General features: G+C 30.9%; 5 long non-coding RNA genes across 21 annotated transcripts; 2 read left to right on the top strand and 3 right to left on the bottom strand.

The window, feature by feature from the left end:
* Positions 1 to 680: 680 nt before the first annotated feature.
* LOC141460893 (uncharacterized) lies at positions 681 to 2,520 on the bottom strand. Its single transcript, XR_012462417.1, has 2 exons — positions 2,208 to 2,520; positions 681 to 1,432 (listed from the first exon to the last, which is right to left on the bottom strand). It is a non-coding gene; the product is annotated as an uncharacterized lncRNA (long non-coding RNA).
* A 28-nt stretch (positions 2,521 to 2,548) lies between these two features.
* Positions 2,549 to 4,675, top strand: LOC141460892 (uncharacterized). Of its 2 annotated transcripts, none has more exons than XR_012462416.1 (3): positions 2,549 to 2,769; positions 3,276 to 3,490; positions 3,672 to 4,675. It is a non-coding gene; the product is annotated as an uncharacterized lncRNA (long non-coding RNA). The 2 variants fall into 2 exon arrangements; XR_012462415.1 differs by having other exon boundaries at positions 2,753 to 2,884.
* Positions 4,676 to 4,948: 273 nt separating this feature from the next.
* LOC141461207 (uncharacterized) lies at positions 4,949 to 8,234 on the bottom strand. Of its 4 annotated transcripts, none has more exons than XR_012462678.1 (3): positions 6,960 to 8,177; positions 6,707 to 6,825; positions 4,949 to 5,178 (listed from the first exon to the last, which is right to left on the bottom strand). It is a non-coding gene; the product is annotated as an uncharacterized lncRNA (long non-coding RNA). The 4 variants fall into 4 exon arrangements; XR_012462677.1 differs by having other exon boundaries at positions 6,707 to 7,900; positions 7,984 to 8,175; XR_012462679.1 differs by having other exon boundaries at positions 6,686 to 8,234.
* Positions 8,235 to 8,492: 258 nt separating this feature from the next.
* Positions 8,493 to 21,566, top strand: LOC141460174 (uncharacterized). 11 transcript variants are annotated; one of them, XR_012461762.1, is made up of 14 exons: positions 8,493 to 8,659; positions 8,791 to 8,966; positions 9,228 to 9,946; positions 10,370 to 10,510; positions 11,591 to 12,094; positions 12,276 to 12,401; positions 12,994 to 13,241; positions 14,302 to 14,523; positions 16,463 to 16,563; positions 16,651 to 17,024; positions 17,394 to 17,545; positions 17,755 to 18,730; positions 19,161 to 19,315; positions 19,409 to 21,564. It is a non-coding gene; the product is annotated as an uncharacterized lncRNA (long non-coding RNA). The 11 variants fall into 11 exon arrangements; XR_012461770.1 differs by having other exon boundaries at positions 8,493 to 8,966; positions 17,755 to 17,958; positions 18,586 to 18,730; positions 19,409 to 21,563; XR_012461769.1 differs by having other exon boundaries at positions 8,493 to 8,966; positions 17,755 to 17,958; positions 18,044 to 18,730; positions 19,409 to 21,563.
* Positions 21,567 to 24,000: 2,434 nt separating this feature from the next.
* Positions 24,001 to 27,051, bottom strand: LOC141461203 (uncharacterized). 3 transcript variants are annotated; one of them, XR_012462668.1, is made up of 4 exons: positions 26,843 to 27,051; positions 26,304 to 26,768; positions 25,932 to 26,103; positions 24,001 to 24,835 (listed from the first exon to the last, which is right to left on the bottom strand). It is a non-coding gene; the product is annotated as an uncharacterized lncRNA (long non-coding RNA). The 3 variants fall into 3 exon arrangements; XR_012462669.1 differs by lacking the exon at positions 26,843 to 27,051 and having other exon boundaries at positions 24,001 to 24,382; positions 24,518 to 24,835; positions 26,304 to 26,836; XR_012462667.1 differs by lacking the exon at positions 26,843 to 27,051 and having other exon boundaries at positions 26,304 to 26,836.
* Positions 27,052 to 27,096: the final 45 nt, after the last annotated feature.

Genomic DNA, 27,096 nt, shown 5'->3' with positions numbered 1-27,096 from the left:
CGTCAGGCTAAGGAAATTCTAGGACAGTTGAAAACTGCTGTGGTTGGCTTCAGCAGGTCCCGGGTCCGCCAGTTGGTACAGGTTTTGAACAGACATGCGAATTTAGCGTATCATCTTTTCAAATGCGGCCTTAAACAGTCGCCAATCTGCGCTAGCTGTGGTAAGTCCAATGAGACTGTGCGGCACTTTGTAGACGTGAGTCTAGTTTAATCTAAAACTAGATTTCTTGTCTCCGGGAGGTTAAATGTTTCCCTCCCATAGAGTGTGGCATCTGGTAATCTTTACGAACTCTCTAGGTTTATTCCCGTGCACTGGGCGACTGAGTCGCCATGTTCCCTAGTGTTCTGTCACTACCTTATTAGTTTATTGTACTGTATCCGGCAATTTTAGCCGGATTTGTTGGTCTTAAAGCCCTGGTGTCTTTTATGAGATGATGGGTGGGCGGGGAACAATGGACATTTTGAATTGCCTGCGTACCTTCCCCTTTTTGGTAGAACCGCTCTTTAATACAATCTGAATGCAACAAACGTAAAAAACTAGGAATCTACTTTACAAAGTAAAACCCTCGCCAACTTAAAGACAGAAATATTCTTCTAACTCCCCATATCTTACCTTATTGCAGCAGATTCACATACGTAAGTCAAAATTAGTTTAGTAATATTTGGAACAAAGCACAAAAATTAAGATATCTGTATTTTATTTGTTTCTATGTTTAACAATTTATTTTATTTGTTCTCTTAAACATATATTAAGTTAGCTGATTACAATTTAAATTTATAAAGGAAATATAGTTTAAAAACATTAATTTCATTTAGTGGTGAAATATTATTAGTTCTTTAGAACACTAAATAATCACAAAATATAATTTCTAAAACATTTTCAGAGCAGCTTTGTAATTCATAAGATAACATAGAAGTACAACTATTGATCCTATAGTGAATTTGATCAGATATTGTACATTTAATATAAACTGCAGTAGTTTAAATGCGGATATTTGGAATTAAAATGTTATTTATATATATGTAAAATGTTAAATTTACAAAAATTTATTTACTAAAGAACTGACTTGTCTAAGGGTAAAAAATGTAGATATTTCTTTTTTACCATCTAATTAAGCGTAATCCAATACATAAAGAGACAATCTCCAATGGTTTTTGATTACGTAGAGTACATAATTAATTACTTTTTACATCTATTCTATTCGAACAGGGCAGCCTTGTTGGCTCATTAATCTTGATTTATCAATGCTTGTCTTAAAAAATATAGCTATTCTAGGTTGTAGATTATGCTACATTTCTTATTTTAAGAGGAATTTAAAGCACCAGATGGATATCTTGCACCCAGAGATTGTTGAAATATTTGGATATTCTTATAGTTTACTAGGAGCGATTCCATCTCCGCCTTTCTTCTCTAACTGTGGTTTTGGACCAATCTAAAAAAGAACGCACAAGTTTAATGATCTTTAACGACATCCCTAACGTTAGGTTGCTGGGAAAATAGAAAAAGAGAAGAAAAAACTGATATTTCTTGAAAATTGTAAAACATTTTACGTAATATAAAAATACATGTCCTTATTTAGAAAACATGGCAATAAAGTCTGGCGAATGTGTTTTTACCACTAAATTTTTACATTATTTTCTAAAAATTAGGAGTTAGAATCTTTAATATGTAAAATATGTGTAACACATTAGCTCCAGATAATAAATGGGTTATGTCTCATTTACTTGCTTTACAGAGAGTAAGGGGAGGCTTACCAATTTTTAAACTCTTAAATTAAGCAGTTATGGCTTTAGTAGTTGTTTTCTTAAAAGTCACACTTGCATATAGACTTGAAATGTCTTTTGTACAAACCACAAGAACCCATTATTTTTTTATCAAATAATGCTTAAAGTATTCTTTAGGAAACGTTCCAAGTAACCCAAAGCATTCCACAGCTCTTTTTTTAAAAATAAAACTAGAAAGGATTTGAATCATTTATTTCCTTTTCCTGAAAAGATTTTTAAAATTTACCTTATAAATGAAAGTGGAGAGATGTTGGGTTCCCTTGAATACAAAAAATTATTAAGTACAATCTAATTTATTCCTTATTCACTAACTTCCTTACTTCCCTAACTTAAAAGTGCAGTAATTAGTTAATCAAATTTTCGTCGTAGCTCTATTGATATTTAGAAAACTTACTTTACGGAAGAAAATATAGAAAAACTTACGAGCAAATAATTGGTTACAGCATAATCAGCAGTTTTTCTTTTAGCGTAATAAGTATTTATATTAAAATCATAGCCAATAAAGATTTGGAATAATACGATCTAAAATATTAATAAATTTTTAATTAGGAGTTATGCACTGAGTTATTTGAATACGACTGATTCATGCGCTCTCTTCTTACAACTAGCAAACTATAGAACTAAAGAAGAACAAAGGACAGAATTAAATAAAACCAAGGGGACGAAGAATACCGATAATATCCGACTACATTCGGCTAGATGCAGATGAAACAGATACTGGTAGGTAACAGGCGGCTAAGGCAACATGGGTTCTGACCCACGTAAAATCTTTGTGTTAGTGAGCAATTTTCTAGGAATTACCTCACTAACACAAAGATTTTACATGGGTCAGAACCCCGGCTGCCTTAGCCGCGTGTTACCTTCCAATATCTGTTTCAACTACATTCGTACATCTACCGGAATGTAGTCGGCTATCTTCGGTATTCTTCGGGTCGGTTAAGAGTTATTAACATTCTATTTATAGAGTACTCGTTGCATCTAAATTGTAGGTTATGTTTTCATTTGTTGTTTAAATTAATTTAGTGATATGAATTTGTAGTTTACCTCTGCATTATTTAACAAACTAATAAAAATTGATGTAATAATGCTAATCATTTAAGGTACAATAAATTATTGTTGAAAGAAATATTTCCGAAAAGATTAATTTTAATTTCCCTCTCAACGGCAGCCGGTAGCATCACAAAAGTTTGTTTCATCTCTAAGAATAACGCTTCCAAAAGCCAGAAAATTCGCCCATATATTGTTTTGCAAAAACTGATCTCTAAATACAGTTCAATAAAGCCCTTATAAATCTTACAAGATTTTGGTCAAAGGCCAGAATTAGAATCATGTATCATATTTTACTCCATTTGAGGTGTCTGGAAGTTGTTATAACGCTTTCTGCGGATTGTAATATTCTCAAGATTTTTAGCAGATTTTTAACTGCCTTAATTTGCTTAATGTCATCCTTTATTTTGTCGTCAGTTAATTGATTTTTTTCTATTATTTCAGCTTCTGTAATAGTTTCGACTGATTTCTAATTCAATGAAAACATACCAATTTTGATGAAGGAGATACTATATAAATATTGAACAATCAAGTGTTGCGAGATTTTCAATGATTTCTAAGCAAGTTTACTTTTTGCCAATCTGAGCTGATTCGGATTTTCATCTTTATGAGAGAACAAATCATCATGATACAGCATTGTTGTTTCAACAAATGAACAGGTATTTTTTTAAGTGGATTAAAAGATCATAATCTCTAAACCAGCTATAACTCTTTGCTGAATGAATTATTTTTGAAGGTCTATAGTATTATTTTTAATCTGTGATTATTTTATTTTTTGATGAATTGAATTGAAACAGAAGTTTAGGTAAAACGATGTATTAATTTTGATTATTTTTCCAGCTTGTAGATTTTTTCTAATTTGGTAGTATATATGCTTTTCCAAGTACCTTTGACATCTGCCTCAGGTCTAATTAAAAAAAATGAGTAAGGGTGATATTTTTATCCAGGCAATTTCTTCCATTTCTGGAAATTAAGCCTACTTAATCCAAGATATCTTCATACAACTTTAGCTGTGGAAACGGATCCTTGCTGTAGCATCATCTTTCTACTCTGGGTAAAGCATTAGTGTAGTAAGTAATATTTCTGCAGCTACTTTCATCTTTTCTATTCTTAATTTAACTCCTCCGATTATTAACTGCGAAAAGCTACTAAAACATAATCATCTTAGGCTCTGTAAAAAATAATTCAAAAAACCTATACAAAAATTCAAAAGTAATTAATTTTTATTTTGAAGTTTTTGTCTGTTATTTATTTCTTTCTGTAATATCTAATTTATTACTGTTATTGATATACATGCATCTATGTATATTTGTGTGAAGTTATTTATTCATTATCATTTGATTATAATTTTTTTCCTCTATGCCGATCCTGTCTAGGCGCTTTAAATTCTTTCAATCATCATAATGAATTTTCTGATTAACTGATTTATGGATTATTTTTAGTTTTGAATATTTTGTATTATTTTTCCATAGTATTTAAACACAACTCCTTGCTTATAAGTATTACACTTTTAAAAGCAATAAACTTTATTATTATTAATATTTGTAGTATATGTTGATCTGCAGAACTAATGCAGTTTATTTTAAATGTACAATATCTGATCAATTTCAACGTGGTATCAATGGTATTTCTGTTATCTAATATATTACTTGTTGTCTGTAAATGTTTTAGAAATTATATTTTGAGATTATTTAGTGTTCTAAACGATTAATAATATTTTATCTCTAGATGAACTTAATTTTTAAAAATTATTTTCCTTTATTATTAAAATTGTAATTAGCTAATTTTATCTATTAGAGAACAAAAACAAATTATTGTTAATCATAAAAAGAAATAAAATATAGACTACCTAAGTTTTAAAGTTTTCTTTAAGAATAAACTTCATTTATTTATATTCATGCGAGTGAGCATCGACGTGGTGAGCAAAATATTTACTGTTCTCAGTCGTACTGTGGTAAGTTGGCGTGAATTATACAGTTTATGAAATATGTATGTAGATATGAGTATTTTATGCTTGTAATTCAGTAAATTCAACTTTACTTTTCTATGATTTAAAGTATGATTCAGTTTATCTACCATGATTGAAAAGTGACTACTACCACAAAAAGAACACTTAACAGCTTTTAAGCGTTTAATTTGGTAAGGTTTAGGTGGAACATAATTTTTAAGAAGATAATGTCAATATTTATTCATACATAAAAATGAAAAAGAATATTGAAATAATAATATAAAAGAGAAATCCTTTAAACAACAAACAGATGAAAAGCTGTCATCTGACCAATTCCCCCGTCAGGGTTAGTATATGTACAGCCTCGAACCAGTTCCAATGTCTCGGAATATCTGAAAACTAGAGAAAATGACTTGTATTATACTGTGAACAAGAAGCATTCATAGAAACTTACAAATCCTCATATGGTTATGTAAGAAGTTAGAATTAGAGGAGGAAATTGAGAATACGATATAATACACACTTGATCGACAAGGTTTTGATGAAGAGCATCATAAAAAAAAGAACTATTTCCTAGTGTAGCGTAGCTAGTACACAATAGGCCGACTAGTTTTGTGTATAGATTCAGAAAAAAATGAAAAAATCTACATTTGTTTTGCTTAAAATTTTGCGCTATGAAACCTTTGACTAAACGAGATAGCACCAAAAGAACTAGTAGGGAAAGTCCGCAACCTTCTTAGTAGGGGTGGTTTCCTCTACTTGATCCTAAAGGGGGAAGCACAATAAGCCTCTTTTATGCTTCGGTGCCGTGAGGCATAGATCCCATTGCACTTTCTAATCTTAATCTTACTTGAAATTCCTTTTTTCAATTTCTAACATTCTATTTCGAAGCCGGGCTTATATTGTACCCATTAGGTTTGCTAGTTTTGGATCTAAAGGGTAAGCAAACAAGGGACTACCAGATAATCTTCATAAGTTTCTAGGAATTTCATGGTTTTATGTTTCTAACAATCAATTTCAAAGCAAAGCTTACATTGTACCTCATAGGTCAGCTAGTTTGGATAGCAGATGTTCCAAAAAATTGGGGAGGAAAACTGTTCATTTGCTTTATTTGAAAAATATGATTTTCCATTTCTAACATTACAGTTCTAAGCCAGAGCTTTTTGTACACATTACAGCCACTAGATTCAGTTGTATAGGTCCAGAAAAGAGGGAAAAAGAAATATCTATATAGTTTTACAGGAAATTCGTTTTTAAACATTCTATTTATAGCTGTACATAAATACGTAGTACACTACTATAGGTCTGCTAGTTTTGGATACACAGTTTTAGAATGTAGGAGCAAATTGAAAATGTTCATTTGTTTTATTGGAAGTTACTTAATTTTCGTTTCGTATAATACATTTTATATTGGCTATTATGTGATGTAGATGTTCAGAAGGAAAAAAAGAAACTCTTCATGTTGCGTATTTGCCAAAACAGCAGAATCTCTTACACCAGAGTTTAAAAACCCACTAGAAGAAATGTCAACTGTCCGAGTTACAAATAAGCAACTTGTGCTAGATGAAGTTAGGAGGGCTGAGTTATGAGTCAAATGTCTACAAACCCCAATAAAATATTTATTAAATTCTTGATTATAAACAACGGAACTAGAGCAGGTCAATTTCAATACTTTTGTTTTTTCTAACTGAGTCCTCACTGGAGCATGAGGGAAGATCCTAGTTGTAATGTGAATGAATTGGTCAACAAAGAAGCTCGCACGAGTTCCACAGGCTGAGTGTTAAAGTTACAAAAGATATGAATTGAGTCACAAGTGGTCAGGGTTAGTAAACGACAGATTAATAGAATAAATGGCAGACAAATAATGTGAGGCTACTCTGCTGGTAGCCGCCATAGAGACAATTACCTAGAGTGAATTGAAGTATACCTGAAGGTGAGCAACTATGTTCCACAGTGGAAGTTTCAATGCTTCGCCTTAGGAATGGTTAACACACTGATTAAGTTGATAATTGGGCACTTGCTCAGTTCAGCACGTTGTCTCTTGTTCTGGAAAATAGAACAATTAATATGAAAATGGGTTATTGTTTCAACCATTAAATAGGGTAAAAGGTTAATAAAATTCCACTGGTTAATACAATGGCTCCAAAAGAAAAAGAAGTGTACAATGTTTTCGTACTTACTCTTGTTAAGGGTGTACAATAAATTAGAAGTTCAGTTTGATCTGCAAATAACCAACGAATGGTTAGTTACCTCTGAACGAAAATCCGTCGTGGATTAACCTCAAGCAGCTATTTAGAATGAGTAACGAATAAAAGACAACAAGGTCCGAGGTTGAACAAAAGTATCTAGAAAAATAACTTACCAGTTATTAAGCGACAACGTGCACGGAGTATTCCACTCGCAACGGAGTGAAATAATAATAGGGAGAGAAGAGAAACAATTGGGTTTAGGAAAGATGAAAGGATAATAATAAATTACTCACAACCTTTATATGGGACATGATTATCAGTGAAGATGTTTTACTTATGTTGAATTGCTGCTTCAGTTGAAATAATCAGATAATGATGAATATAATAGAGGCATACCTTTCACTAGTGAGCCAGAAACTAAGGAACATGAAAAAGTTGAAAACGGATAAAGGCTGAACCAACCTGATAAAAGAAAAATAACTACTCTCCGAGCTCTTAACTTGTGCGTATACGCTTATAGACTCCCTGTTATTAGTTCAAACCTGAGTTAATGTGGTTTATTTCTGTATATCTACAATTACGAAACCTCGAACAGACTTCTCTATCATCAGACCCCGGCTGGTCCTCCGTTTATCAGACCGGAAATCTGTTGTATCGGTGCAGCGGAATTGCAGTCTTCAGCAACCAGGCTTGTGGTACTCGTGCGAGCTTCTTCGTTGGCCAGTTTATTCACATTACTGCTAGGATCTTCCCTGTTACTTTGTTTCATTAACTCTTGAATACACCGGTACTTCAGAGATTCAATAAAATTATTAAAAATAATAATTAACTAACACTGAAGTGGTCTAAAAAAAGAACTCTGAAGAGATTGTGTTCAAATCCACGAATCTTTTAGGAGAAAATGGATTTCTCTCTGATATGCACTCATCTATCTAGCGAAAAGAAAAATATTAATAATTATCATTCCACTATTCATAAAAAAATAATATTTAAATACCATCCTTCAAAGTTCTACCTAATTTTTTATTGCCGCAGCTTTTCGACCAAACTATCCGCCTGACGTATCAGACTAAAATAAAGTATGTAAGTTTCCTATCTTCCTATTACAACCGAAAATAACAATAAATTCATAGTTCAAATTAAATGCTCTTAAAATAACTAACAGAATATTATCTATTAAAAAAGAAGGTTATTGTTTAAGGTTTACATAAATCACCACCAGAGCGCTCTGCTAACTTGAAAAATTCTTTTTTGAATCAAACTAGCTTAAATAATGTAAAAATTTCAAGATTTATATTAGGATACAAACCAGCGTAGGAGCTCTAATATGTTTATATTCCTTTTATTTTTTTTAAAAATATTTAACAATAAAATATTTGTTTTTGACAATTTTTCTTATTCATTTAATATCTATTAAACAAATTTTTAGCTCTTTGCCTCTAGTTTTTTTAAAATGCTGTTTAGTGAGAAAAAAATGAATTTTTATCAATTTCTAGGCTAAAGGTTATAAAGAGAACTGTTTTTTGTTTATGTTTTTATCTGTTCCTTAGAAAAGAAATAACATGTTTCTATTTAAGGCCATAATTCTCTTAAAAACTACTAGGATATAAGAAGATTTAGAAAGAATTTAAGAGTGTATCATAAAGCTCAGAGTTTAGTAAAAGTTAAATTTACCAACTTTCAGACTCAAGGTTACTCTTTACTTTCTTTGTTTTTACTTTTAATTTTGAAAATATAACTGTGCGCAATGTAAAAGGCACAATACAAATAATTAATTATCTCAACTTTTAACGACAGAAAAGATATGGTTATTGTTTCATAGTTTTCAAGGGAACTCAGCATACTTTAGGAAATAGTACTGAAGAAAATCAAATCAGAAATACTTTATTCTGAACCTTTCCTATAGAATAATTACATTATGATTAAAAATGATAGGTTCTGATGGCATGCATAAGAGAAATTTCAAGTATCTATCTTAAAGAAAGTATGTTTTATCAAGTAAGTAACAACTGATATCTGTTTAAATGTAACTCGTATTTTTTATAAATTTATTCGAAAACCAAAGTGACAAAACAAGTTTGCAAAAGTTTTAGAGATCCAGCAGATTATTGCTTTCGAAATATTAGTTTATCTTATAGCACACTATATTTTCGAAAGGATTAGAAACTATTATAGACAGCAATGAAATAGGGTGTTGTATCTATAGTGAGAATAGAAATTGAGTTTCTGTAATGTAAGATTGTTTTTGATTTATTTCAGTTGATGCAACGTTATTAATATTTTATAAGAATGGTTACTATCTTGATTATTGTACGATTTGTTAAGATAGTGACAGCCAGTCATCGATGACTTTCTATGTATGTGCCCTCATAAATCTTATTTGGTTAAAAATGCAAGAAAAGCGGCATGGCAATATCAATTAATTTATGGAGAAAGGATACTTGCGAGTCAATAGGTGCAAACAGTGGTAGTAGTTGTACAAGAGGATAAGAGTAATTGAAATATATTTTAATCATTACAGTTTTTTTAGTATTCTTGAAGCTAATGCAATAAGAATCGTTCATCACACAATTCGTTAAACAGTAAATTAAAGATTGTCGTCACCATTAAGAAGTACTAACTATTTAAAGAGGTGCCACAAATCTCTGATACGTAAAAACCAAATGATTTTATTACTAATTGAATGGTACGTAAACAAATAAAAACAATTGGGAAGAAATTGATCCCTTAAATGGCGTCTCAAAAAAAAAAAAAAAACAGCCTACACTGGGAAGAATTTTATTCAAAAAAAACATTTAGGCAGGAGCTGTTAGCTTGATTGATTGATTTTGCAATAGTGTTTAGATTTCAAAATGAGACTTGCGCCATTGCCTATGGAGAGTCCAAGTGGACTTTGGGAAAATTCAGGATGTAAACAAATTGAGTGGTCCTCCTAGTCCCAGAAGATTCGTGATGCCTGTTTTGGATGTTGTTCCTTGGTAACTATCTCTTCTTCTAATATGATTTTATTGTCTTCTAACTTAAATCTAAACCATTTTTCTCAAACTGAGAACATTTATTTATTTTTTATTCTAGATATTTATGTTAAAATTTATGCTTATAAATAGATCTCAATTCAATTTGTTGACTATTCTTTAGTTCTTAAATTATGATAGTATTTTTACCTTAGCTAGAAAAATCCTTAATAAAATCAATTTTTTCTTCTCAGTTTTTGATTCCATTGTATCTTCAGAACTTTTCACGTAGTTTTCAGTTGCCTATGGGTAACATTAGAAGATAATGGAAACACTGTCAAAAAATTTTGATGAAGGCCACCAAAGGACGTAGAAATGTGTAATAATTAAAGAAAAGAGTAACTTATTATTTGTGAGTCCTTACTTTCTTAATTATTCTGATTTCAGGGGAGTTCTTCTTTCACTATTGATTAATAGATTAGTTCATTGCAAACCTACTTTATAAGAGAGGGATCCATTTGTTGCACACTTTTCTGAAAAACTATAGCAATAGAGAAGAACTAATGGGAAAACGTTTCTTAAAATAAGGTTAGTTTAATTTTATTATTTCTGGCAATGACATGCGAAATGCGTTATTCTCAATGGTTTTTGCTTTAATCAATCTTCGATTCAATGGTAATTCTTTTAAACGTTCTTCGTTTCCGGGTTTGTGAATAGAATGCTTTTCCACTGAAAAAAAAAAAATTAAATTTTTACGAATACCATACTATTTATAAGATAGAGGTAACAACAGATCATATTGGAACGATTTTTAGTTAAAAGAAATCTTTTTTTTTTTTAATTATTGTGCAAGACTATGTAATTTTAATAAGGATCTAAGAATAATTTTGCAGATATGAGTTTTTATTACAGTTCATTGGCTAAAAAGAGCAACAAAAATACCATAGTAATATAAATTAATTTATAGAAGGAAACGCCAACCTCAACTAATACTAAAGGTGGCTATTTTTTATGCAAGAGTGTATTCAGTTAGTGTATGCAGTTAAAAATATTTCATTACTTAATGTTTTATAGAGTTTAACTGATGAGTATCGTAAATTAAAAAAATCATTGATCAGTTATTTCAAGTGGTAAGGAAATATTAATGTTGCGACCAACTGTTTTCTCAGTTTAATATGCAGATTATTTTTTTATATTTTAGTTGGCGCAATGTTTTTGTAATTTTTTTGACAGGAAGGCCATTAACATGGTCCAGAATGTGTAGTGATTGTGATACACAAACATTTTGAGGATTTTATGTGTGGAACAAGGATCTGATATGCAGTAATTTTTCAGGACGTAATATTATTTCAGTTGGCTTACCCACCAAATGAGTACAAATCAAAAATAAATATTGTTTTACTCTTCTTCTAATTCAAACGGGGGGCAGTTTATGTAAATTGATTATAAATGATGTGATAAAACATATTCCTGAGTAACCCCTGATGTTGGCTAATCTGCACGCACTGAAGGCCAAAAAAAAAAACCCTGAATGAACACTTAAATGTCAATTAAATCACTCTTTTCAAATTTGAAACATATTTACCAAGTCTTGTGAATAACTTATCTTATGTAGATAATAGAATGCACAAAGTAATATTTTTTATGATTGATGACCAATTATTTCAGAAAGGAGGAATTCAGGACGGGGACAATATGGAGCAGTTGAAGTGGCTAATATATTGGCATTTAAAGTCTGAAGAAGAAACATGGGTACGCTCAGAGATTGTGCGTCAATCGTCAGTTGGTGATATGATAACTTTGGCACTTTAAGACCTGAAGAGGACGCAAGAAGGACTAGCGAACACAAATTCTTAGGATTTTTCAAAAATACAAGTGTTCTGCTGCCGAACCTATAACGTCTTTTTTGGTTGAAGTTGGGAGGGAATGGACTCATTTTCTAATCTGGTTATATAAGACTGACTATCTATATAGTCTTATATTATATATTAGTCTATACTAGTAATATGTAGACACAAATAGTAATATTATCCACATATTTTCAAACTGAGAAGCATTTATTTATTTGAACCAATATTTCTGCAATGTGGTGCATCTGTTACATATTTTACTTGGAATGCTACAGCACTGGGAATGAATTATATTAATTGAAAAACATTTCTTGAAAGGAAGGTTTGTATTAATACTATTATTAGTGCATATGGCAAATGGTATTCAGCATACCACACTTATTTATTTTGTTTTTTTGTTAGTTACATAGACGTGTTTATGGAGTTAATGTAAAAGCGAAATTTGCATTTAATATTTTATTGCAAACTACCTTGCCTTGTTAAATACACTTACTCTTTTTTAGCTTTCGCCCGTGTTTGTGAATAGAGGTTTTTGCCACTTAAAATAAATAGAAATCAATTTTGTATGGAGAGCGTTACTATTCGATAGGTGGATATTATATGGGATCGCTTTGGAAAGGTTTATAGTGGTACGTTATGTTATAATAATAAGGTCGATTTGAGAATTAATGGATGAATTTCCATTAATTCAAATTTATTGATAATTTTGTATGTATGTGCCCTGATCAACTTTAATTGGTTAAACAAACAAACAAAAAATGGCAGAGCAATATCAATTAAATTATGGAGAAAGGAAACCTGAGTGACCACAAGTGCAAAGAATAGCTATGGTAGTGCAAGATTATATTCGTAAGCAGTAAACAAATATTTTAATCATTAAAGCTGTTTTAAAGTTATTAATTTGTAATAGTTTTCCAACTGAAATGTAAACACTATTATCAAACTGAAAAGTATTTATTTTTTATTTGGTTGAAATGTGGGTATTATTCTTGTGCCTTTAGTGTGTTTCCTATTTAACTGCAGATAAGTAGGTGTTCAGGTTTTCGTTTCTACTTGCATATCATTCTTATCAATGTAAATGAGACGTTGACATTAAAATTTATGCTTATTATTAATTGTCCAATTACAATTGTTTATTAATTCGTTAGGTATTAAATTATGAGAGTATTTTTGCCGTTGTCACAAAAAACTTAAAAAAAAAATCAGTTATTTTCTTATTAGTTTCAGGTTCCATTGTATCATTAATCGGGTTTAATAAATCAGGCCTTTTCGCTAGAGATGGGAAATTGTTATTTTAATAATTTCGTATGAGGATTTGCAATTAATCTTTTAAAAAAAATCATCCTCTACGTTAGAGATATTCCCAGCAAGTAGAACTGGATGATGATATACATACAGCTGAACATACATATCACTAAACGAAGATTTGAAAGTTTACCTGTTGAGAATAGTACATCATAGCGTATTTGGTAAGTTTTTAAACGTACTTACACACTATAAAATAAGGTAATCAATTTTTCTTTAAAAAACTCGATAACAATTCAAGAAACATTTTTATAATTAGCACAAATATAAGAAAATCTATTAACACGAAGGATAAAATAATATTACAGATTTTATCAAACACGATTTGAACTGTGTAGAGAGATTATTCATCGAACTCTTACAATTTCCTTCGCTGTAGTAATCGTATGAGAAATTGTAGTCAAATCCTATAAATGCTTCTTATTCCCATAATCTAAGAGGAATTTAATCCATGTTACAGATATTCCACGACAAAACTAGATGATGCTGTGAATACAGCAATTATATCCTTGAATGTAGGATTTGATAAAGTTTATTTGTGAAGAATTCTAAACTCATTTATCAGTTAATTGAAGTGCTTCAAGTTTTCATTATGTTATGGTTTGCCACTTGCCTCTTACAAAGAAAATGTTAATGATTAGTTTTACAGCATTCAATAAATACAAGTTGGTTGGTTCAGGAAATAGAAGACAGTGAAATGAAATTAAGCAATGAATTATTTGTCATCAAAATATAGGCAAAGGAATGGTTGATGTTACAACCAACTTCTACATTCATTGGCGTTTAATAAAAAAAATCATAGTTTATAAATCAAATCTTGCTTCAAATCAAAGAGAAAGATAAGCCGAACTAAATTATAAGACAAACGTAAAAAGTGGGTAATTTATTTCTATAAAATGAAACCCTCACACTTATTTACCCAAGTAAAGAGAACAATATCTTCTAGCTCAAATCTTATTTGAGTAGATTCTGTGAGTTAAAATTAATTAAGTTATATTAAGAACAAAACTTTAAAAGTAAAGTAATCTGTATTTTATTTGTTTACATGTGCACCAATAATTTGCTAATTTGTCCTCTTATTCAGGGAAGAAATTAGCTAATTAAATTTAAATTTATAAAAGAAATATTATTTAAATTAAATTTAAATTTATAAAAGAAATATAATTTAAAAAAGTTTGTTTCATCTAGAGCTAAAACATTTTTTTTTTTTTTTTATGATTTAAGGCGCGTCAACATCTAAGGTTATTGGCGCCCGGTGCTTTTTTCAGTGCACTGCCGGCCTCCGGACAGTGTTCTCTCGTTACAGGCAACACTGTCCATCACCGGACAGTGAGCTGTAAGAAGCTCCTAGGAAGAGAAAATCTAAGGGTCAGCTGCTGGATTCGAACCCGGGACCTCCGCGTTAGATAACATAGTAATATAACTACTGATGCTATGGTGAAATAGGTGAGATATTGTAAATTTGGTATATACTGCAGTAGCTTCAGTGCCAATTTGGAATTAATAAATTATTTAACATTAAAAGATTTTATTTATCAGAGATCAAAATAACTCTAAGAGGAGAACTATTTAGACAATTTTTATTAAACTGTGGATAGAATCAAACAAGAAAGCTTGAGTTTAATGATTTTTAACGACCAGGGGAAAAAAAGAAAACTGTTCAACATTTCTTGATAGTTGGAATATGTTTTTTACATAATATAATAAATGCAATAATGGCCCTTTTTAAGTAAATTAAGGCAATAAAGTCTAGCAAATTTTTTTTTTGCCACTAAACTTTTACATTTTATCTAAAAATAGATGTAGTTAGTGTAATAACTCTAATATTACAACAGAAAGAACTCTTAGAATTGTTCCAGATATTCTATATTAGGTTTTTATATAATCTAGGTTTACAACTCTATTTAAGATACTTTTTTATATCAAATGGTAACTAATTAACTACATTACACTTCTCCCCTCTGAATTTCATCTGCTATTCCTCACCCCATCAGCCTTTTCTAGTCCCGACCGTGTGCAAATTTCTAAGGTGTTCTTTAGATGCTGCGGTCACCACCGAATTTTCCAGAAAGTTTACCACTCCGGGAACACCCTGGATACACTTCTCAACAATTTTTTGAAAAATTGCCACCGCTCGCTTGGTTCCAAAAGACAGTCCATTTACTTTGAATATTCTTATGCGTGGACGAAGCCAATAAAATTTTTGTCTTCTCCTCTAATTCCAGTTTAGTAGCCTCCTTGTAACGCGGCCCATTTCTTCTGTCCTCGGTAGAGAATATTGCACATCTAAATACTTGTTCACAGTAATCTTGCAGTTGGCACACACTCGGACGTTGCCATTTTTCTCTAATACGTATACCAATGGTGTCCCCCACTTACTATTCTCTACCCTGGTGATGATGCCTGCTGCCTCTAATTCGTCCAACTCTTTGTCCACTTGTTTTCTCAAAGCAAACGCTACAGGTCGGGGTTTTATAAATTTAGGTTTAACCTCAAGGCTTATCTCTAATTTAATTTTTCCATACTTGCAACATATTTGTTGGTAGAAATAAGTCTTGGAATTCCGTTAACATCGTTTTTAGCGATGTTTGTTGTACTGGCTCCGCTGCATTTACCTGCTTCATTAGTTGTCTGAAGAAGTAACCCATAACTTTCCCTTGAAAAATTGAACCAAAAGCCACATCTTTTCAGCTGTAAAAGTTGGGATCACTAATCATTAATTTAGAGCATTACCTTTCTTACTGGCACATTTTTTTTCTCAAAGTGTAAATAAAAGTGTAATAATAATTAAAAAAATTACCTTGTGTTAGCCAGTTAGAAAATTGGGTTAATTGAACTTTTACTAAAACTCTGTTCTTTATCATACACTTTTAAATTCATTCTAAAATTTATTATATCCGAGTAGTTTTTAAGAAAATTATGGCCTTTAACAGAAACATTCCTTTTACTTAAGAAATGGTAAAAAAAAAGTACACTTTCTGACTTTTAGCCTAGAAATTCATTAAAATTCACTTTAATATTGCTAAATAAAACTTCAAAACCTAAATTTAAAGAGCAATACTTTTTTTTAAAGATATGTATTTTAAATGAATAAACAAAATTGTCAAAGACAAATATCAATATGTTAAATATTTAAAAAATATTGTTAAAAATGAGAAAATGGTATTAACATATTAGAGCTCCTACGCTGGTTTGTATCCTAATACAAATCTTGAAATTTTAACATTATTTGGTGGCAATAAGTATATTTCCAATTATGAGAGCGCCCTGGTGGCGATTTGTGTAAACCTTTAACAATAACCTCTTTTGATAATGATCAGTTGGTTATTTTACCCAACAGGATTTCGTTTGACTATTGATTTTATTATTTATATTTTTTGCATAGGATGATAAGAAACAGACTTTATTTTAATCATAAACGTCTGGCGAAGATTTTGGTCGATAAAAGCTGCGACAATGAAGAATTCTGTAAAACTTAAAAGAATGGTATTTAAATGTTATTTAATTATAATAAATAGTAAATAATAATTTTTATAATATAAAGATTACTATTATTATTTTTATTTTCGCCAGATAGATGAGTGAATATTAAAGACAAATCCATTTGCTCTAAAAGATGTGTGGATTTTAACACAATCTTCCCTTCAGTGTTGATTTTTTAACTTCAGTCTCAGTTCATCTAGGCATACTTATTTTAACTTGGCACAGCCTTCACTGGGTGGAATTTTTTTTCGGAGGTTCTGAGTAAGGAGCAACTATTGGCTTTTTATAATATGTCTGCGATAAGATACCTTTAGGACTTCAAGACCTGAGGAGGAGAAAGCAAACAATTCTGGTGAAAAAATTCTATGATATTACAAAGACAGGAGAATTTTCCTAGCGAACCTAGAAACATTGGATTAAGGGATCTAGATTTGAGGTTTAACTCCTTAGAAAAAAGTGTCCAGGTATTCGTTTCTATTAACATCACTATTTTTATGAAAAGAAATCAGATCTTTAGTTAATGTATAAAAATAATTCGCTAAGTTATTAATAATTAAGTTACAGTTGGTGGTTAATAATTCTGTAGGTCTTGAAATATGAGTTTTTCGGCCTATGCTGGAAAAGTTCTTGAAACTATTTCAATTGTTTTCTATTTCCGTTAAGCACCATTCATCTTTTGATTATGTTTCTATTGTAGTTAACTTAAGAACTTAACAGAATCTCATCCAGAAGCTTTTAATAAAGGGCACCAACGGAACTAGAAAAAAATATTGTTTACAAAAAATGTCTGCTTATTTAATGTGAATCGTTAAGTTTTAAAATTATCATTTCAGAGGGTCCCTCCTTGTGGTGTCTGACTATTGTGTGCGGAAAGGGATGCTGGCGAACCGACTTTACTCCAGTGTGGTCTTTCAGGTGCATATATGGCTTGGAATTTTACAGCAGTGAGGAAAAATTATAATAATGGAAAAATATTTCTTGAAAGGTTTGTTTTATTATTATTATTAGGTATTTGTGCTAATAGCAAATGGTATGCAGCATTCCACACTTATTCGTTATTTTGTTTTTTTGTTAGCTATGTTACATAGACGTGTTTGTGAAGTTAATGTAAAAGCAAAATTTGCATTTAATATCTAATATTGTGTGTATAGAATGTTTTTGACACTGAAAATGAATATAAATCAATTTTGTCAGGAGAACTTAAAAGGTGGAGATATTGGCTGAATATCAATTATTTCAAATGTATAGATAATTTCGTAAGTATGTGCCCTGATCATCCTTAATTGGTTAAGAAACAAGAAAAAGAGCAATTTCAATTAATTTATAAAGAGAAAGGTCGCGTACGCCTCAGCAAATGCAAAGAATGGCCATAGTTGTGCAAGAGCATATTCAATCCGGGTTTGTATTATATATATTTTTTTTGAAAGTTTATTTATTGAAAAATTTACAACTGCAAAATTAGTATCTAGTAAATGTGATGAAGGGAAGAGATGAGAACAAGAGTGGAGCAGTTGTCCAATGACAACCCTCCGGATATATTGTCAAGCAGTGAGAAGAGAGAAATATGCAGGCGGTAGATTGTGAATGTGATAAGGAATAGTGAACAACTTGAGTTGAGCGAGATGAGAGTAATTAGCAAGGTAATAGAGCTGAATGAGAATTATAAAATATTTAAATCATTAAAGTTGTTTAAATATTCTTAAACTTTAACTAATAAGAAACATTCATCGCAAAATTCATTGATCAATAAATTAAATTGCTTCTTCATCTGGAAGTCTAGTTATTTTAAGTTGTGTCTTATAAGTACAATCTCTTATAAGTAAAATTAAATGTTTTTAATAGAAATTAATGGTACAAAAACAAAGAAGAAAGTGGATTGAAATTGAGCACTGATTTGAAATCTCGCTAAAAAAAAACAGCCTCCTCTCGGTAGAATAATTTCATCTATACCACCTGAGAAAGGAGCTGAGGGGCTGATAGCTTTATAAAACTTTTTCTTTTTTTTTTTTTTGCTGCAATGTTTAGATTACGAAATGAGGCTTGCGTCACTTCATTGACTGAGGAGAATAAAAAGAGAACTTTTTGGGAAATTCTAAGATATTACAAAATTAGGAGGATTCTTCTACGGTCATAGAAGATTTGTGATGACTGTTTTAGGTGCTGTTGCTTGGTAATGACCTCTTCTAATCTGATAATATATTCTTCCCACTAAAATCTGTCTCAAACTGAGAAGCATTTATTTATTTTTTATTCCTGACATAAAGGTTTACGCTTATAAATAAATCTCTTACAATTGTTTACTAATTCTTTAGGCCTTAAATTAAGATAGTGTTTTGGCCGTCGTCGGAGAAATCGTTAAAAATATAATTTCTTTTCTTGTAAGTTTCTAGTTCTATTGTCTCATCAGAACGTTTCATGTAGGTTTTAGTTGTCTATGGTTAACATTAGAAAATAACGGAATCACCTTCAGAAAATCCCGACGAAGGCAAACAATAATTAAAACCTAATTTAAACTGGGATTTTTCGAAAATCCCAATAATTAAAACCTAAAGACACTTATTTTTTATGAATCCTTAGTTTCTTAATACTTCTGATTTCAGAGGATTTCTTCCTTTCGGTATTCCACTATGATTCAGTGGATGGTATGGTTGCAAACAAACATTATTCCAGTGTGATCCATTCGTTGCTCATTGTGCTTGGAAAGCTAAAGCAATAGGGAAGAATATTTTAATGAGATAACATTCGTTGAAATAAGGTTGGTTTTATAATAGTAATAATTATTTATTTATTTATTATAATTATTTTTGACAATGGAATGTAGGGTTTTGTATTCCACTCTTTCTTGTAGACGGACATTTAGGTGGAGTGTGTATAAGATCAAAATCTGCAGCACTTAATGGATCTTTGGAGTTTAGCAAACTTCCTTTTACTTTGTAATAAAGGTTTTTTGCTAATGAAAATAAATATAAATTAAATTCTTACGAAGAACATACTTTTTGTAAGTTGGTGGAAACAACAACTCATATTGGAATGATTTATAATGGTAAGATTTTTTTTTTTAATTATTTTTCAAGACCACGTTATTATTAATTTTGAATAAAATCTATCGATAATTTTGTAAGTATGGATCCTGATTATCGTTTATTGGTTAAAAGAGCAAGAAAAATGACGTAGTAATATAAATTATAAATATTATTAATATAAAGCTTCAACTAATGTTTAAAGGTGGCTATTTTTATGCAAGAGTATATTCAAAAAGAGTATATATTGCAGTTAGACAATATTTCAATGCTCAGTATTCCTTTTAACATTCTACGAAGTTTACTTGTTGAGAATAGTACATCACAAAATCTATTAATCAATAATTGAAGAGTTTCAAGTTTTAATTAATCTCTTACAAGTAAAACGCCAGTGATTAGTTTTGTAACATTCAATTAATACAAAGTGGTTGGTATGAAAATTAGAAGGCCTACGAGTGAAAGTATGCACTGAATTATTGGTCATCAAAATATGAGCAGAAGAAAGGTTAATGTTATCACCATCGTCTATTTTCATTGGCGAATTTATAAAAAATCTATGATGAAAAAAATCACTGTTATGTAAGTCGTAATTTTTAAAATTAATTGTAGAGTACTGTGTACCACTTTTGTGACTAATTATTAGATAAAATAAATGAAATATTATTCGTATTTAATAATGCAAACATTTATTTTTGTTGTTAGTCAGATGGACGTTTAGATGCTGCCGATTTAAGTGGCTAATTCAATTCGCTAGTAATTGGAAATTGTTATTTTAATATTTTCAGATTTGAAAAAGTGTATTCACAGTTTAAAATAGAATACAAATACAAATTATACAAAAGCGGTTTCAGGCTGCAGTGCCTATATGCTCTCCAAAACTTTAATATTTACATTGGTAAATCTGTCAAACATACATACTAAGGAAAAAAACATAAAAAAAAACCTTACTGCATTCAGTGAATTAAAGCAAGATATGCTTTAGCCTTTTGTGTTTGTATTTTTTATAACCAAGAGAACTTAAGTTATATGAAGTCATACTCTTTACATGAGGTAGGGGCTATGTGAAGAGGAAGTTTCAATTTTTTCCGTAGCATTGTAGATAAATGTAGACTCGCTGCAACATAGTGTTACAAGTATGTAATCTATGGGTGTCCACCGGGGATGTGACCCAACTAGCCTTAAGCATTTATTTTGGACTCTTGGTAACTTCCCGTAGTTGGTGCGTAAAGTATTGGACCACAAAGGGACTGCAAAGTACTGGACGGATGTAGAGATAATAAATATATTTTTTATTAAGAAAATCTATGTTAGAGTTGCGGTTTAAGAGAGGACAATTTCTGGCACAAATTCAAGATCTATTAGTTAAAAAAGAGCTTAAACTTCACATAACACCCGAAGAATTGGAAATTTTTTAAGAGAAGATTTTCCAGAAGAAAGTAAAATGATTAGTAACGATACAGTTGGAGAAGTTAAAAACCTTGGAGCAAACTTGCCGGAGGGTAGATAGCTAAATGTTTAGGCACTCTTACTAGAACTGCTGAAAAGGTATTTCAATGTAAATATCTTATTACTCCCTATACTTTATACATTTTGTAAAGATAATTTGTATGTAATTGAAAAAAAAAATTAATAAATAAAATAATTGTAACAGTTATAAAACAAAATTTTTCATTACTTTCTGGACTTTTCTATGTGATTCACAGAATATTTTAAAAATTTAAAAGAAAGTTCCCTTGTTTAGAGGCATAAAATACTTTGGTATAAGTACAAAAGTTCGATTAGGCGATATTAAAAGGACAGTTTACCATGAAAAAGTAATATTTTCATAATAAAATACATAAAATAAATACATTTTTCAGTACGTGTTTTATTTTGCATGTTATTTACTGCTTTTTATAATTAATTAATTTTAATTATATTTAGTATAATTTATTATTTCATAAATATAGCTAATAAATTGAATATTCATTTTACTTTTGGCCTTCGTAAGCGTCAAATCACATTTATTTAAGCAAGCGTTAAAGAAAAGCTCTAAAAGTAACTTATTGTGGAGCAGCAGGTGCTGCTCCCTGGCAGTCATTGAACAAACTAAAATTTGTCTAGACTTTATTATATTTTTTAATTTATTTTAATTATTAGGCATTTTTTTAATTAGTAAAAATGATAATTAGGTGGTATTATGTTATTTTTAATTATTGATAATAGAATTAAGCTTGAATAGGTTGTATTTGCTAAAAAAAGAGGCAATAAATGGATGTTGCTTCGATAGCGGACATCTTGACATGGCTTCTATATGAGAAAGTTAAGTCCGCTGGGCGTGGAGGGTGGGGCGAATACCTTGCACCTTGTAGGTTATCCTTCTATGCCATTGTCAACACCAAGGATCCACCCAGCCGTCTGTGCTAAATACGTATAACATGACACTTCTAGAGAGATGGCAGACATATTAGAAGTGAGAACGGGCGACGAGCGACCTTCCCTCCTTCGTCACTGTGATGATACTGAATTTTTTTTTTGCTGACGTATATCCAGCAGAGATGATGGCTTCAAATTGCTATAAAAGTACATCCTCATGCTATCTAGCGGTGAATAACTTAAACTAATGCTTTATGTAGTTCGAGCCATTGCTGCTAGAATGCATGGGCATGCTAATCCTCGTTATTTTTCATAAAAAAATTCAGCAATTTTTTTCTATTTTCAATGATTTATTCAAGATTGAAGTCAGCCATATTTGGTGAGATGAGCGACAGAGCGACCTTCTCTCCTTCGTCACTGAGATGGTACTGAATGGAATTCTATTTTTTTGCTGACGTATGCTATCTGATGGTTTCAAACAACTAGAAAAGTACATTCTCATGCTTTCTAGCGGCAATAGCTTAAACTAATTTTTTAGCGTAGTTCAACTGATTGCCGTTAGAATGCATTGGTAATTTTTTTACTTTTTCATTTATTTATTTCCAATTTTTTTATTATTTACAAATATATCACCAAATGTTTTATGTGTTATTGTTATAGAAGTGGTGTTAGATTAGTGTTATAAATTCTTTATTCTATTTTAATGCAGTGCAATTATAACTGATTCATAATGAAATAATTTTGATAGATGTTTCTGAACTTTCTTTTATTTTAGAGTAATTTGATCACACACTTTTGCAGCAGTGCTCGAGTATCGGCTTTTTCAATCTGAAATATTATTCAATGAAATAATTTTTTTGGCGTTTCTTTTTGCTATAATCAGCGCGTTGGTGCTATAAGTTATATTGATAACAGAATAATAAATGAAGCAAACGAGTGGAGAAATCACCCAGTGGTAACATTTCAAAACATTAGGCTGTTAGTCGCTCTCTTCACTAGAGAGGAGATCACAAGGCCACTGTCTCTTAAGGCTTCTTGTTGGGTTGTCACGAAGAGTTCTTAAAGAAAGATGTTTATCTGGAGGATTTATGTAAGATTGCAGGTAGAAATGAAGCTTGCTGTATCTTGTTTTACCAACTTGCTTGTGACAAAACGAATTATAAGGTACTATACACAGTGTGTATAGTTCGGTTGGAGAACTAAAATGGAGCGTTTGCAATAGTTGGATTTATATGATTGAAGGGACTGAATTCTTTGGAGATTTGTGCGTTTGGTTGAACCCCACAGCTCTATTCCATACGCCCAGGTGGTAGTGTATAGTAAAATAGTAGTATAGATTAGTCTTTTGTTGTCCAGAGATAGTTTTGATCTTTCATCTAAAACTCTTTCAAGTAGTCGATAGCGTCTGTTTAGTTCTGATCTTTTTAGTCTAGTGTGGGGGTTCCAAGTTCTTCCTAGCTGCTTTTAATTTTTGTTATAGCACGCCTTACATTACGTGCATTTCCCGACATTTTTTTAAATTCATGACGAGGTCTGCTCTGTATGCATTTTTTTTTCGGAGAAATACAATCATTATCGGAGCGTTTCATTAGATACATTGCTAATTTCATCCTAAAGTCAGGAATTGCAATATTTTTCCGGGTTACTTGTTTGAATAACACTATTGAATTTACAATAGCAGTATTTAGTAAAAGTTCCATTGCCAGTTCCTTGTACCATTTTATAGTTCTACGCAGTAGTGAGCTATAAGCAATCATTTGATCTGATAAGTTGACTGCAGATGCCAAAATATAAGTATATCACTTAGTACTCGAAGCACGATTGTTCGAAAAAAAGGACAATCGTAAGAATTGCCTACCGCGCCGTGGGGGCCAACGGTGACGCTCACCACAAAAACTGCTTCAAGCATGATTTTATAAGTCATTTTATCTGCTGCAAATAATATTTCAGCATAATATGCATCGCATAATGAAAAGTTCACGTCGGCGCCTTGGGCAAACCATCGAAAATGCGTCTGGCAGTCAACGTGTTAAGATGCATTTTTCTGTTACATAAATGAAATTAATTGAAAATTAAAGTTCTTTAATGAATAATGTACATATTATAGAAATAAAGCATTGTAAAATATTACCCTTACGTTTAAATTGCAGCAACCGTAGCATTTATCAAGCGGTTTGAGTTTATTTCAACCATAAGTTGAATTTGCAATCAATTTACTAGAAAAAGGTATGATTTATCAAAAAGATTTATTATTACTGAAAAAAGCTATAGTAATTAATGTAAAATGATTTTCTATCAAAATAAATAAAGAATACTGAATTGATACTAGTGCTGACGTCTACAGTTGAATATATTTTTTGTAATCCCAAGAAATTTTATTTTAAAAATGAAAATTTATTAAATTTCTCTGCGTACACATGACTTCATTGACAATCTTCTTGATTGGTCTAAAAAAACAATATTACTTTTGTAATTTTTTAAGATTAGCTTTTTTAAATCAGTCTAAACATTTTTTCAATAAAGTAAAAAGTGATAAGCCCAAATAAAAAAGTTGTATTTAATTGAAAATTAGTATTATTTACTTGTTATTTATTTATTGTGTCTGTGGTCGTATTTGTACATTAACCAATATTTTTAATGAGGGCTGGAAAAAAACAAACTGTTTTTATATTCAGCTACTGTTGGCTTCTAATGTCTCAATTTACAATATTTTGGTGGTAAAAAACCAGATCTATCTTTTTCAATATTCAATTGAGTTGAGGAATGGCGCAGACTCTTTCACTTCTCTCTTCTCCATGACTGCCTCTAGCTAAGAGTGACTCTCCTCCACAACTTTCTTCTTCGCAGCTTCCATAAGATAGATAATGATAACTTGAGCGCTGCATCCTAGCTTTTCCTTCCTAGAACAATACAATGGTATCTGAATCTCACTTCGTTAAATGTCGTACGCTTAGAGTGGTGTATTTAGTCGTGTAGTGGTAATTGTGGGAATAAATAAGAACTAATGTAGACAATATGGAGACTCTCTGCATCCTATATTTTTATTTTATCACCACTAATGAATTTTTAAATGCTTCGTAGCGCATTATAGCTAAAATACTTTTGCGCTAAAGGGAAATCGTACATGTGCTGCCAATCTCTTTAGGAACTTGTCTCTATTTCTGTTACTGCTGCATCTATTGAGGAGATGAGATAAGATTCCCAATCATTCCTCAATATTTACCGTAGAAACTGTAGCAATCTGGAAGGCGGTAATTCTGCTTAGTAATTCTTCTTAGTGATTCTAAAACTGCACACCAAAAAATAAAACGTCCGGGCGATGTGTTAGATCCCATAAATACAGAAATAGCAACTTATTTGGTAAGTACAACTGATAGGTTAGAGATGTCCTCATCCTCCCCGGTACCGCAATCATATTTAGAACGATCTAATGACTTGATTTTATGCAGGTGTGGATTCGTGACATAATGGTTGAACCTCCGTCGCATTATTGTTGTTTAAAAATGCCTTTCTCCCACCAGTGCTTCTACAAACTATGACTTATTGGGGATCCTAGGCTGTAAACCAGTAATATTTACCCTTATTTTCTTTTTTCAGATCGCACAGCTTTGGTATCTGAATCTCACTTCGTTAAGTGTTGTGCGCTTAGAGTGGTGTTTTCTTTTTCCACATCGTTAATCGCTAATCTGAGCACAGGAGTATGCTCCGCCGACAAAATGGCTCCATTCGCTATCACGTCAACTTTCTCATTATCTACTATCCCAGCATGCCCTTTCAGCCACACCAGATGCAACCTATCCATTCTCTTTAGCATTTACCAAAAGAGTTTCTATTTCTGTATTTATGGGATCTAACACATCCCCCGGACGTTTTATTTTTTGGTGTGCAGTTTTAGAATCATTAAGAATAATTACTGTGCAGAATTGCCGCCTTCCAGATCGCTCCAGTTTTTACGGTAATTGTCTTAACTGACTTTTTAAGAAAGTAATAACATACCTACAACATCCCGCCAGCAGCTAAGGTGGCCTATCACACATATGTATATGAATATGTAGATGTTGGTTTCAAATTTCAAGTAGTGTATTTGGAAACCTTATACTTAACTAAGGAGCGATTTCATTTTCCGCCTTTCTCCATCAACTGAATTGGAATTGTGAATTGGATCCATCTAAAAAAAGCAATCACCATTTTAATTATTTTTAACGAAATCTCTGAGGTAAAGTTATTGTGAAAATAATGTGAGAGAGAAAAAAGAAAACTGTACTATATTTCTCGAATGATTTGCAAACTTGTTTTTGTCACTTTGGTTTTTGAATAAATCTATAAAAAATTAGAGTTACATTTAAATTGATATTAGTTGTTACTTACTTGATAAAACATACTTTCTCTAAGATACACATTTGAAATTTCTCTTGTACATGCCTCAAGAACTGACACTTTTAATCATAATGTAATTATTCTTAAGGAAAGGTACGGAATAAAGTATTTCCAGTTTGATTTTCTTCAGTACTATTTTCCAGTTAGCTAAAGTAAGCTGAGTTCTCTTGAAAAATATGAAACAATAACTATATCCTTTCTGTTAAACCTTATCTTCTCTAAAAGTTGGGATCACTTATCTTTTATCATTTTTATACACATTAATACAGTGCACTACCTTTTTTACTACGCACATTTATATTTTCAAAATTAAAAGTAAAAACAAAGAAACTAAAGAATAACCTTGTGTCTGAATGTTGGTAAATTGTACTTTTACTAAACTCTGATCTCTATCATACACTCTTAAATGATTTCTAAAACTTATTTAAACCCAGTAGTTTTTAGGAAAATTATGGCCTGTAACAGAAACATGTTATTTCTTTTCTAAGTAACAGATAAAAACAAAACAAAAAAGCAGTACTTTTTCTAACCTTTAGCCTAGAAATTGATTAAAATTCACTTTTTTCTTACTAATAGCATTTTTAAAAAAGCCTACAGTTAAAGAGCTTAAAATATATTGTATTAAATGAATAAAAAAAATTGTCAAAAACAATACTTTATACTTAAATATTTAGTAAAAAAAGATAATTATGAAAAAAAGTAGTATAAACATATTAGAGCTCTTCCGCTGGTTTGTATCCTAATACAAAACTTGAAATTTTAACATTATTTGGTTGCAAAAAGT

Source organism: Rhodnius prolixus, unplaced genomic scaffold (genome assembly GCF_049639745.1).
Source record: "Rhodnius prolixus isolate KJV_2025 unplaced genomic scaffold, Rpr scaffold_6, whole genome shotgun sequence".
In the NCBI taxonomy this organism is placed as follows: Eukaryota; Metazoa; Arthropoda; class Insecta; order Hemiptera; family Reduviidae; genus Rhodnius; species Rhodnius prolixus.
Note: the sequence above shows the minus strand (reverse complement) of the source record. Positions and strands in the feature narration are given on the sequence as shown.